Source organism: Gigantopelta aegis, chromosome 6 (genome assembly GCF_016097555.1).
Source record: "Gigantopelta aegis isolate Gae_Host chromosome 6, Gae_host_genome, whole genome shotgun sequence".
In the NCBI taxonomy this organism is placed as follows: Eukaryota; Metazoa; Mollusca; class Gastropoda; order Neomphalida; family Peltospiridae; genus Gigantopelta; species Gigantopelta aegis.
The window spans coordinates 37,546,264-37,558,698 of record NC_054704.1 but is presented as its reverse complement, the minus strand read 5'-3'; the positions used below and the strand labels follow the sequence as shown (position 1 = coordinate 37,558,698).

Here is a 12,435-nt window from a genome sequence, read left to right as displayed (position 1 = left end):
CTATGCAGGCATTTTCAGTCAATATTTAATCCCAGATTGAAAAAAATAAAAAATCTGCCGAGTTATTATGTTAGGGTATAGGCTGAATAATTGATGAACCAACTCCCTCGGCCAGACAAGCATGCAATATTTATCATTTAATCTGGATACAAGAAAAGTACCATTAATTGTACACATTGCCTTGGTTTGTTCCAGTACTTGCATAACAAGACAATTTACCTTTGATCCCGTGCAATCTGAAAGATATTTCATCTGAAATGTCCCAGCTGCAAGTTATCTATCTTTGTAGTTGTTCATGTTTTACTGTGGCCTTAGGGAAGTTTCCATGAAAATATTCCTGGTGTTGCATGTACACCCCTGGGCAAGATGTCAGGAAATTGCTGTCTGCAGACAGAATTAATGACAAGTTTTTGCACACAATGGAAGCCCTTCATCATAGTGTGTGTATCAAACAGAATTAAGTATGGCTGACAAGCACAGAAATACAAATATCTAAATTCACATGCAAGAAAACTAAATATCATACATAGATAGATTGATCAAGTTGGTCTTGTACACTAATAAATTTTATAATTTTTTAAGGAATTTTTATCAAGAAAAACTCCACAAAATCATTATCACCATCAAACACACACAAATGCACGTACACACACACACACACACACACACACACACACACACACGCACGCACACACACACACACACACACACACACACACACACACACAAACACATACACATGCATAGACGGACACACACACAAATAAGAAAAATAAAACCTCATAAAGAACACTGGTAGAATTGACTTAGAAATGTCATACAGCAATTATCAATTCATAGCAGTCTGTTTAATATTCAATAATACTTTATTTAGTACGTACTGTATTATGTCTGTTGAAGGTGGGTTACAATATAAACATCTTTAAATATTCCAATGGTTAAACTGTAGATATAGACATCTTGCAATCTTGTCACTTGCCTATGGGTTAGAGTCAAGTATTACTGGTAATTTTATTACAATAATTGACTTTTATGGAAAGAAAAACAGAAATCGAAAAATAGTTTAATTTTGTCATTTGGTTGAGGCCATAGTTGGGACAGTTTTTGACAAGATCCTGATTGCCCTTAAAAGCATTTACCTTTCAGTGTTTGGTTTCATGTCAGAATTGTCTTTACCATGTAACTTTCACCACACGCCTAATCAATATCACTTTGTGGGTGATGGTACAAACATCAGTCATTTGGTAATTTGATGAGGTGTGACGAAATCATGCTGTGCAGTAATCGCTGAGGAAACTTTTAACTCAGTGCAAGAGAGCATGGGTCATTTACAGAACATTATTTCATTAGGTAGTACAAATAGATGAAAGCTGATCTTTAAAACAGAATTGGTCATGCATTTTTTGGCACCATATTTATTAGGTTTGTTATTTCTGTAATTATGTCAGTACTTATAATAGCATTTACACAATAATAAAACTCACTTTTGATCGAAGTTGAGGAATACTTTTAAGTCTTTATTTGGTCATAGTTCTTGAGCAGAAATAATTTGTATATAAAAAATTTGACTGTATTATAAGAATAGATCATCATAAATAAATATTACCAAATTGCTTTCATTGTGTGTGTGGGGGGGGGGGGGAGAGTATGTACACCATTAGTTTTCTTTATTAGTGTTACTATATTTTTGGAAAGTTTTAATAAAATTAGCATTATTTTCTTACTGAGAATAACAGGTCAAATGGGGTCATGCAAACAAACCTTCTACATATAATCCACATTTGCACATGTGAGTGCAGTGCAAATCCCAAGAGTAACTTCAGAAAGTCTGCACACACATAACTCAACCCATCAGTACATGGATATTGGTCTGTAGGGAAGACAATCAATGATGTTTCCATATTTCATGTTCCGTTGTAAAAGATATTTATTTTTATTTGGCTGTAACTGCTGTCTGGTCAGAAAGGCTATTAAGTGACATGGTATAGCTGTAAATGTACAGAGTAGAATCAATAACTCGTGATCTCTATGCATATTATGACTACTGTATGATAGGGTTACAAATTGCTTTATCGTCATCATCTTGGATGCAAGCTGGCAATGCATAGGGTATTAGAGGGGTACCAGTGTTGTGTATGGAGAAACACTAAAATAAGAAAATATGATGTGTAAAAAACTATGGATGGAACAGTTGTAAATATTAAAAAATTACTATCATAATTGTTTTTTTATGATATGTGTTTGTTATAAAGGTAATCTGGATTTCATTAAAACAAAATTGTCATTTTGTTAATGGCAGCAATTTGGTTGTGTAATATGTTTATGTATGTCTGCCATTTTATCAGCTGTTTAAAAAGCTTTTAGTGTAGATATATTTGTGCTTCGTTTGTTCTTAGTTAATCTTGTGAGGAACATTCAGTTTAAAGGCAGTGGTTGGCTATCTTTGCTGTCACTTTGTGTTCAAGAAACTAATGCACTTGTCTGCTTCTTTAATCAAACTCATTATTTTGCTATGCTACCACAAGACTCTAGTCTAGCTATTGCAGAATATCAGTACCAGTGCATTTATTTACACATCTCTGTAATTAACATATCACCTGATTGTCTGATAAATATCACATAATTAAAATATTACACGGGCGTAGGAAGGTGCTAAAAAGTGTGTGTGTGTGTGGGGGGGGGGGGGGGGCGGCACACTCACACATACATATAATATATATAAATAATTGTATAAATATATAAAAACTATCACTGCTGTTACAAAGTGGAGGACATATGCCTCCACTGCCCCAACCCCCCTCTCTCTCCCCCCCCCCCTGCTTCCTACTCCAGTGTATTACCTTATTGGCAGTTAGAGTTAAATATTCCACATGGCTAGTTGCCGTTTGTTTTGGCCTCATGGGCCTGATTTGCTTCAGTTTAAGCGTGATGCATGTGTTGTAATTATATCTTAACAACCTATTGATTTTGATGGGTGTTGTTTCAAGTTACTGTCTTATTATGCAAGACCCGGTTAGCACTTCATATTATTATGTAAATTATTTTCACACACTGTTGAAATGCAATTGACTTTTCACCTTTTAATTGATTATAAACATTCTTATTACCACTGTTCTCATCAGAAAGAAAGAAATATTTTATTTAACGACGTATTCAACACATTTTATTTACGGTTATACGGCATCAGACATATGGTTAAGGACCACTCAGATATTCGTGGGCTACTCTTTTCGATTAACAGTAAGGGATCTTTATATGCACCACCCCATAGACAGGATGGTACATACCACGGCCTTTGATATACCAGTCATGGTGCACTGGCTGGAACGAGAAATAGCCCAGTGGGTCCACCGACGGGGATCAATCCCAGACCAACCGCACATCGAGCGAGCACTTTACCACTGGGCTACGTCCCGCCCACTGTGTTTTTAAGATATCTTACCTGAAGATTACTTGCTGCTGAGTGAAAATAGTAGCTTCTGTACACCAAAGCTTACAAAATTTAATGATAGCATATCCTAGAGGCAAATGTTTAACCTTCTCTAAATACTAGGCTGTGTGCTACAGCTATCGTGCATTTATTTGATACCTAACAGTAATAGCCACTGATTATGTGCTGAATTTACAAATCTGTTTTTTACCTGCATGCATCTAACTACATATATTTACAATGCTTAAACACAAGAAAAACAGACTTCGTAAATGCAGCTTAATGTATTATTTATAAGTATAAAATATCCATTGCTGCTAATGGAAAAGAAAACATTTCTTCTATTATCTCATCCCATCCGTCTGTTACTTGTTCTCACATGGGTTCATATGAAAACATTTGAAATGTTATGTAAGCAACATTCTGATGATCATCATATCACTCTGCTATTGGCTTTTGATTAAGCGGTGTTATCACAAAACATTCCTTTCCTTAATTTTTTAAAGTTCTTTTCTTTTTTTTTACATCAATGCATCAGACTGTTTAGAACTATTGATCAGCAGGACTTGTTTTTCTCAGCATTTCATGACTACTTGTTTTCAATCAATGTTTCATGCTGGGTGTAAAAATTTAATTCTGTTTATTTGGACAAGAATCCAGCCAAGAAGGGAGAATGGCATCTGTAAACAGAAGTGGTGCTGTACCTTGCTGCCTCACCCTTCCTGCCTGTTATGGGCAAGCTCTGGGAGTTTGTTTTCTCTGTCTCAACTAATATCATCCATCTGCTGAAAGTAGGACCATAAAGCTCCTGGAATCATAGATATTCTCATCCCCCACGGAGAAAGGGGAAATTTTTATGTTTGCTTTGAGTCCCTGGACTTGAAACCCAGTTCCTCCAGAGTGTATTATGGCCAGAATTATGACTCGGCATGATGCTAGTAATAGCATTTCCCTGGCAATGGATTTTGAAATGATTTTTAAATGTGTGTGTAGATGAAAGAGGAAAATAAACTTTACAGAAAGCTCCAGGTCTTTCATATGAGCATGTGGCTTCTATGAAAAAGCATATTATATAAACAATTGGCTTTCATGTGGCTACTATGAAAAGGCATATTATATAAACAATTGGCTTTCAGATAAAAAATAATGATAATAATTTGTAGAGTATACAAGAAACATGTATGGCATATTATGTCTTCTGTAGGCCAGATGGAGTTACAAATGTTTGAAAATCTTATCTAGATATCATGAAAAAAAGATGTATTTAAAGTACAACAGTAAATACTCATACATGTAAGCTGTAATATGTACTACTACTATTACTACCGGTACTACTACTATTGCTGCAACTGTTACTGCTACTGCTATTACTTCTACCGTATGTGTATGTAAAGGTCAGTATTTGTAGATTTCTTTTGAGGCTTTAAACTTAAGGCTTCAATAATACAAAAGAATAATGATTTTAATTTTTTTTTTTTTTAAGTGGATTTGCAAAATTGCTTTTTAAAAAATGGAAAGAAAGAATAACATTGTTGAGAAAAAACACCCAGCAATAAATACTGATAAAATGTCATTGTTTTTGCTCTTCATAATTAATTCAGCACGGTGCTAGAGATGATGGTGCTAGTGAATCATCTCGGCTTCATTAAGTGGGTCTCATCTTCAATTTATATCCACATCGGTGTTGGCCACACTTTGATTGATTCAGGCAGCCAGTGTGGGAGAGAAACCTGCATATTTTCCAGTAATTTGTGCATTTTCCTCATTAAAACACAACTCTGAATTGCTAATTTGACAGAAAACGTGGCCCGCTGTTATGAATGTTGACTTGCATCTCATCTTACTCTGTGAACAGTAATTATGGACGCGTTTGGGTCAAGTCTTTAATGCTCCAGTTGCCCAGTGAGCCTATGTTTTATGTAGCACTTGTGTTTTTTAAATGGCTGTGATATTGTATTCAGTATTCATCTTACTATGCAATCATTTAATGATAATTATGATGTCTGGTTTGTGTTGGTATTAAATTAGGAAGATCAGTGGACCATATGCCATGTCTTTAAATTCACCAAAGTTTCAAATAAGTGTTTGTCTTGGGTATATAGTGGGCCATCCTTCTTGACTTCCCCACATAGATTTTCTCAAGATTACAGTCACATTGTCTGTTTTGTCATGCAACAACTTTCTATGAATGACTCATGTATTTTGTCATGCTAACAAGTGCCCCACAATTGGCATATCAAAGGCTATAATATGTGTTAACTTGTCTGTTGTGGAAATATATGTAAAAACATAGCCTGTGTAGTGGCAGTGGGTTTCTTCTCTAAACCAAGTTTAGCAATTGCATCAGTACACAAATGTATATCTCATAGCTTTAATTTATAATGTGCTGAGTTCTCATGATAATCCTGTTTTGTACAGAAATATAACTAAATATGCATAGGATTTTCTTTTATGACAGAATATGACTGAATATGGTAAATATTTTCTTATATGACTGAAAGTGTTAAGGATTTTCTCATATGACTGAATATGATAAAGATTTTCTTATATGATTGACTGTGTTAAGGATTTTCTTACGTGACTGAATATGTTAAGGATTTTTGTTATATTTCTAAATATGCTAAGGATTTTCTTATATAACTGAATATGCTAAAGGTATTCTTAAATATGACTGAATATGTTAAGAATTTTCTTACATAATGCTAAGGATTTTCTTATATGATTGAACATGTTACGGATTTTGTTATATTTTCATATATGCTTAGTATGTTTTTATGAAGGAAAGAAATGTTTTATTTAACGACGCATTCAACACATTTTATTTATGGTTATATGGCGTCAGACATATGGTTAAGGACCACACAGATATTGAGAGAGGAAACCCGCTGTCGCCATTTCAGGGGCTACACTTTTCAATTAGGAGCAAGGGATCTTTTATATGCACTATCCCATAGACATGATAGTACATACCACAGCCATTGTTAACCAGTTGTGGAGAAATAGTTCAATGGGTCCATTGATGGGGATCGATCCTAGACCAATTGCACATCAAGCGAATGCTTTACCACTGGGCTACGTCCTGCCCCAGGATGTTTTTATGATTGAATATGCTAAGGATTTTGTTATTTTGAATTCACATGATAAAAAGCAGACTAATATGTTGTAAGTTGTGTCTGTGACTCTATATGTAATAGTGATGAGAAACAGATTGGGGACGAAGCTCTGATTCATGGAGGGAGGAATGGCGGAAACTGTGTTGTCTGTCATGTTTTGTTACTGAACATGTCTTGATGTTCTGGCTAGTTCTTTGTGTTTTACCAGAGCTCTGTGTTATTACTTTCCCTGCAAGCTTCTTGGGATGTCTGGCATACAATTCATTGGGAATCATTTTGTAATGTTTTTAGTTCTTAATTTTTTTTCTTCTGAGACATGACAGGCCCAAAGTAACCAAGAAGTTTTGTTAATAAGATTTATACTCCATACAAGAACAGAATTCAAATGATATAAAATGAAAATACATTTAATTAATTTAATGATAAATCACTAGTATTATGACAATCTGATATTTCAGTAACTTGATAATATAAAATAAAATAATAAAATTTCATATGCACACCCCCTGCTTCCATTTTGAAAAACATTTGGATGAAAATCTAGCATTTACTTTATGTAAAAAAACAAGGGAGATCACCCACTTACTTATTCTTCACTGTTACTTTTCACCTCAATTATCACTGTGTTGATAGAAATACATAACAATAGGCATTTTTTCTGACATTTTGTTTAGTGAGAGCTGATGTTGATAGTTGCTAATAGCAACAGATAATAGAATTGCTTAGCACATTGGAAACGTTACGGAACACAATTTTGTGGCAAGCATGCATGATTTAAAAATATATATTGGTGATAATATTGTGTGCCTGCATGTGAGACATGTATAGTTTGTTATGTTAGCAATGTTCAACTAAATTACATTGACAGTTTAAATCAAATATAACATTAAAAAAAATACCAATGTTTAATGTTATATTTATTGTCTCCAAAGCCAAAACGATGGTACGAAAAAGTGTAAACCTTAGAAATTTGTTTTTGTTTAATAAATTCAAATATAACAAAGATAATAAAAATTAATTTAATTTTGAAAAATTTAACAGCATATGAATGTTTATAATTTTGAATGAGGCAGTTGTTTTAGTCAAGAATTGAGTACTCTGAAATACATGTTTACTAGTTACAAAATGTATCTCCCTCATTTACATAAATATCTAAGTAGCATCAATCAAGACTTTTGTCACTTTATTTATCAAATATCCTTCTTTCTTTTTTATTGAATAAAAACTGTTTCTCTCTTTACAATTATTTCATTGAACAGGATTCCTTTATTTGAATATGGTTATTAAATTTGTATCCCTCAAGTATGGTCAGTATTGACATTGTCATGTATAATTAATCAATATCAATTTACAAAACATATTGTTGTGTGTATTTACATTTATCTTGTTAATAAAAGTAAAATGACTACTGCCCTTGCTGTTAAAATGTTAATAGTATTAATTTTGGACAGTTATTCATGTAAAAGTAATGGACAACAGGCTCAAACTTGATGACAAAAATAACAGAAGTTTATATGTAATAAAATATTTATTTCTACATTAATCTGAATAGTTGACATGAAGCGTGAAACTATTGGATTGGGTCTTAAATAAACACACAGCTAACCTAGGATTGGCAATACGTTTCTATACCGTAATTTTGTTAAGTATTAAAGCATCTGTGTCATTGTTAGAATATGTTTATCCAATTTGCCAATAATTTGATGTATATATTGATTTTCATATGAGCAAAAAGAAAAGAAAGATACTTATTGAAATAGTTAAACCCTTGCTGTGACCATGTTCTTTTAACAAACAAAAGAAGGAAAGCAGGAAGAAATAAACAAAAAAGCTTTTAAATTAAACATTTTAATATAAAACATGGAAGAAAATTAATCTGGAAATACCGGTACTTTATTATCCAGTGGCTTTAGAACATAATTTATTGGGTTTTATTTTTTGACCTTTCACATTTTATGACAAAATGTATGCTAATGTCTGTCTTAGTCTGTGCATGTGCTTGTCCATCCAGTCATCTGTCCCTTCTTTTTGATAAACCAGAGTACCATGATGGGTATACCAAAGGCTGTAGCATGTGCTATTCTGTCTGTGGGATGATGCATATAAAAGATCCCTTGCTACTAATGGAAAAATGTAGCGAATTTCCTTTCTAAGACTACATGTCAAAAATTACCACATTTTTTACATCCAGTAGCAAAGCAGATGATTAATAAATCAATGTGCTCCAGTGATGTCATTAAATAAAACAAACATTTTGATAAACCAATTGCTTAAAAACATGATCATTTTTATATACAGTGCAGTGAAAAATACAGACTAGTATACAAATACATGTACCTTAATGTAGGTATTGTCAAGTCAACAGGTACACATCAAACATGCATAAAAGTGTTTTTACGAGCTTACGTGCTGCTATTGATCAATCAGGCTTGAGCTGTTTTGGTAGATAACAACAAACAAATGATTAAGCCATGAAAAACACCCATTGCAAGGATTACTTTTAACTGTTTTTCACTGGGACCATGTGTCATTTAGTTTTTACTTAGTGAAATAACCTGGAGGTCATCCTCCTTCAGATTCACCATTCAGTTTAACATAATCTTGCCTTTGATACGATTCAAATCGAGTGTGAAGTCTCCACACATTAGAGGCTATTTGAACACCATGCAGACTGCAATTGGCTGTTGTTAATTTGAAAATTTATATAATATTTACATTTAAGAGGATCGAATTTCACTTCAGATAAACTGCATAACAAAGGGTCTGAAGCCAGACGGTTGGTCATAATTGCAAGGTAGTGTTAAAACTGCCATGCTTGATTGGCTAAGCATTTCATGGGTATACTTTCAGGAGTTTTTATCTTTTTTGTTGTTGTTGCCGTGGCACTCTTTTTGTACTCCCATTCGAGAGAATGTCGTGTCTATGTCATTTGGACCGGAAATTTGATCCCAGCTTTTTAGTCTTTTGATAAGGTTTGGCTATAAAACCACAGGTTAATCCTGCAAAGATAACACAACACACTGGGTACATTTGGCTTCAGCTGACTGAATATTTTAAGCATAAACATGCATGACCAATGATTTCAAAGCAAATAACTATCATGATAAAAAATGTATATATAGGTGGCTCCAACCAAGACGACCCAGCATATGTACTGGTTATATTTTACTTTAGCTAGATTCACTTGAGTGAATTTTGTTAATAGTATAAACATGCATGATCAGTAATGTAAAGTAAATAACCATCCTTATGAGAGAAAAAAAGACAGATCATTGTATTTCACCATGTTCAGGTTGTGTATCCAGTTCAGCTACACACTGCTTTAAACAAACTATATTCGTACACACACGCACGCACACACGCACGTATGCACACACGCACACACGCACGCACATATGCACACACATACACACACGCACACACACATACACACACACACACACAATTTAAAAAATAAAATTGCCTTGTACAGCTCTTTTGTTACATGTGTGTGATAATTTTTTCCTTTTTTTCTGTTACATGCATTAATATGTAATTTGACATTTAAAAATTGATGTTTATATATGAAATTGTGTTCAGATACTTGATCAAAACAGTGTTAAACAGCAAACACAAAAATATTAAAAGATGTCTTCATAAGACAGGTGGCTGCATATCAAAGGTTACTTTGTACTAGATGATTTGGAAAGGATGGTCTCTTAAGACAAGTGGTTGCTTAAAAGAGGTGGCTATTTATTAAGTTTAATATTTCTTTATAAACATATCAGTAAGAAATTGTGAATTTTCAGACAATTTTGGCTTTTTAAATGTCTTTAAGTCTGATGGCACTGAGATCAAATCTTGTGCTCCTATTCAATTAATGTTTGAGTATTGCCACAAACTGAAAGTTCCCTTTAATGTACACATACTAATCTTCCTTCATTGATTAATTTCTGTGGTTCTTGAATTTTGTGTCCAGTGCTTGTCTAATTTGGACCATATGTTTTACTTTGGTTTTGAGAATAACATTTGTTGTGAAGTTAATAAATAATCCATTAACTAGCCATGTGGGGACTGAACATCTTCATCCACTTCTACTTTATCAGTTTTATTGGAAGTGAGACCTTGGGGTTCAAAGCTTCTTTTCAGCCATTCTGGTTCTGGTCAGGTCCTATGGGAGACCACCAGCTGCCCAGTTTCCTGCTGTAACAGATAGTTAAAAATACTGGACATTTCGGTTTGAGAATACTCACCTGGAAAAGGTCATACAGTTGATGGTCACAGAAACCTTTCTTTCAATTATCTTTGATGAAAGCAGATGCTTACCAGCTGAAGAAGAGATGGTTTTTAATTTTATAAATTGGTATTACTTGACTTGGGTTGTCATAAAAAACATGGTATCAGTAATCTAGATTGTTTATTGTTTGGTAATATTACAAAATACAGTGAAACCCCTCTAAACTGGACCCCCACAGTATCAAGTAGAAATTTAGTTTTGTACAGTTTCTTGTTTAGAGAGGTTCTGTTTTGTACTGATATTTAAAAAGGGACTCTTAAAAAACGTCCAATATTGAGAGTATTTTGATTTACAGAGGATCAGGTTTGGGAGATTTCACCGTAGCAGACAATCATGACTAAATATTTACTGTTAGGACAAGGTGTACAAACCAAATATTAATACACAAGAGAAAAACAGAACATTGCAGATATAATTTGGTACAGATGCATATATTAAAAACATACAAACTTACACATTCACCAAGCATGCCACTTAAAACGAAGTATCCAAATATATAAAAACAGAAGAATGCAGTTATATATAATCACGAGTATGTATATAGAAAATGTTGTTTATAGTGAAAGTATGTATGGTGGTAATTATATGATGTTCCACCTACTACACCCTCAGTTAAACAATTATGGAAGATTGTTTAGATAGTTCCCTCACTCACTCCACCCCAAAATACAAAATACAGTCAGTCCTGTTATGCTATCTCAGTATCATTCCAAAACATGATGTTGATGTGTGCGTCAGCTCTCCTTTGTAGCACATTCAAAACATTCAACCAAAATATGTTAATTAATAATGGTAAACATTTGAGACGTAAATATGTATGTAACTTAACAAACAACATTCTACAATCATCATTGCTCAGCATTTAGGATAGAAACATGTGCTGTATCAAGATGGAAGCCACTTCTACTAATTGTTTCTTAGTGGACATAACAGAGCCACTTATCCCTGGCATGTGTGATGTAACTAACGTTAAACACCTCATACAGCAGATGTAAGGACCATATGCTTGATAAGAGCTGGAGCTATTTTCATCTGCTTGGTATTCAAGCCCGTGGTGGTTCAATAGGGCCACATGGACAATTTCCCCTGGTCCTTGGCACATCATCATCAGCCTGTGAAAGAGTCCATACAGGTTTGTTACATCACCAGTGTGCTGCTGTCAACAACACCCACACGTCCTGCTAGGCTGGTGACATTGTGCGCAATTATCTGCCATTATCATGTACCTTCTACATTTCTGATTATTCTGATTATTCATCGGGTCAGTAGAAGGAAGGAAGGAAGGAAGGAAATGTTTTATTTAACAAGGCACTCAACACATTTTATTTACGGTTATGTGGCCTCAGACATATGGTTAAGGACCACACAGGTATTGATAAAGGAAACCCGCTGTCGCCACTTCATGGACTACTCTTTTCGATTAGCAGCAAGGGATCTTTTTATATGAATGTAGGGCAATTGCTCAACGGACAATACATCACCGGACAATTGCTCACCAATAAAGAGAGAAATAGAACAATTGCTCACCTTTAGGTTTTTTTTATTAATAAAATTTTATTTATTATTTTATTAATAAAAAATAACAGAATTTTTAGAAGGCAACAGGGACTGGAAGA

At 33.9% G+C, this 12,435-nt stretch overlaps 1 protein-coding gene across 1 annotated transcript in view; it reads left to right on the top strand.

Moving 5' to 3' along the window:
• LOC121376522 (cadherin-related tumor suppressor-like) overlaps positions 1–12,435 on the top strand; it is a 152,424-nt gene that overhangs the window by 102,392 nt on the left and 37,597 nt on the right. The gene's annotated exons all lie outside the window — the stretch shown is intronic.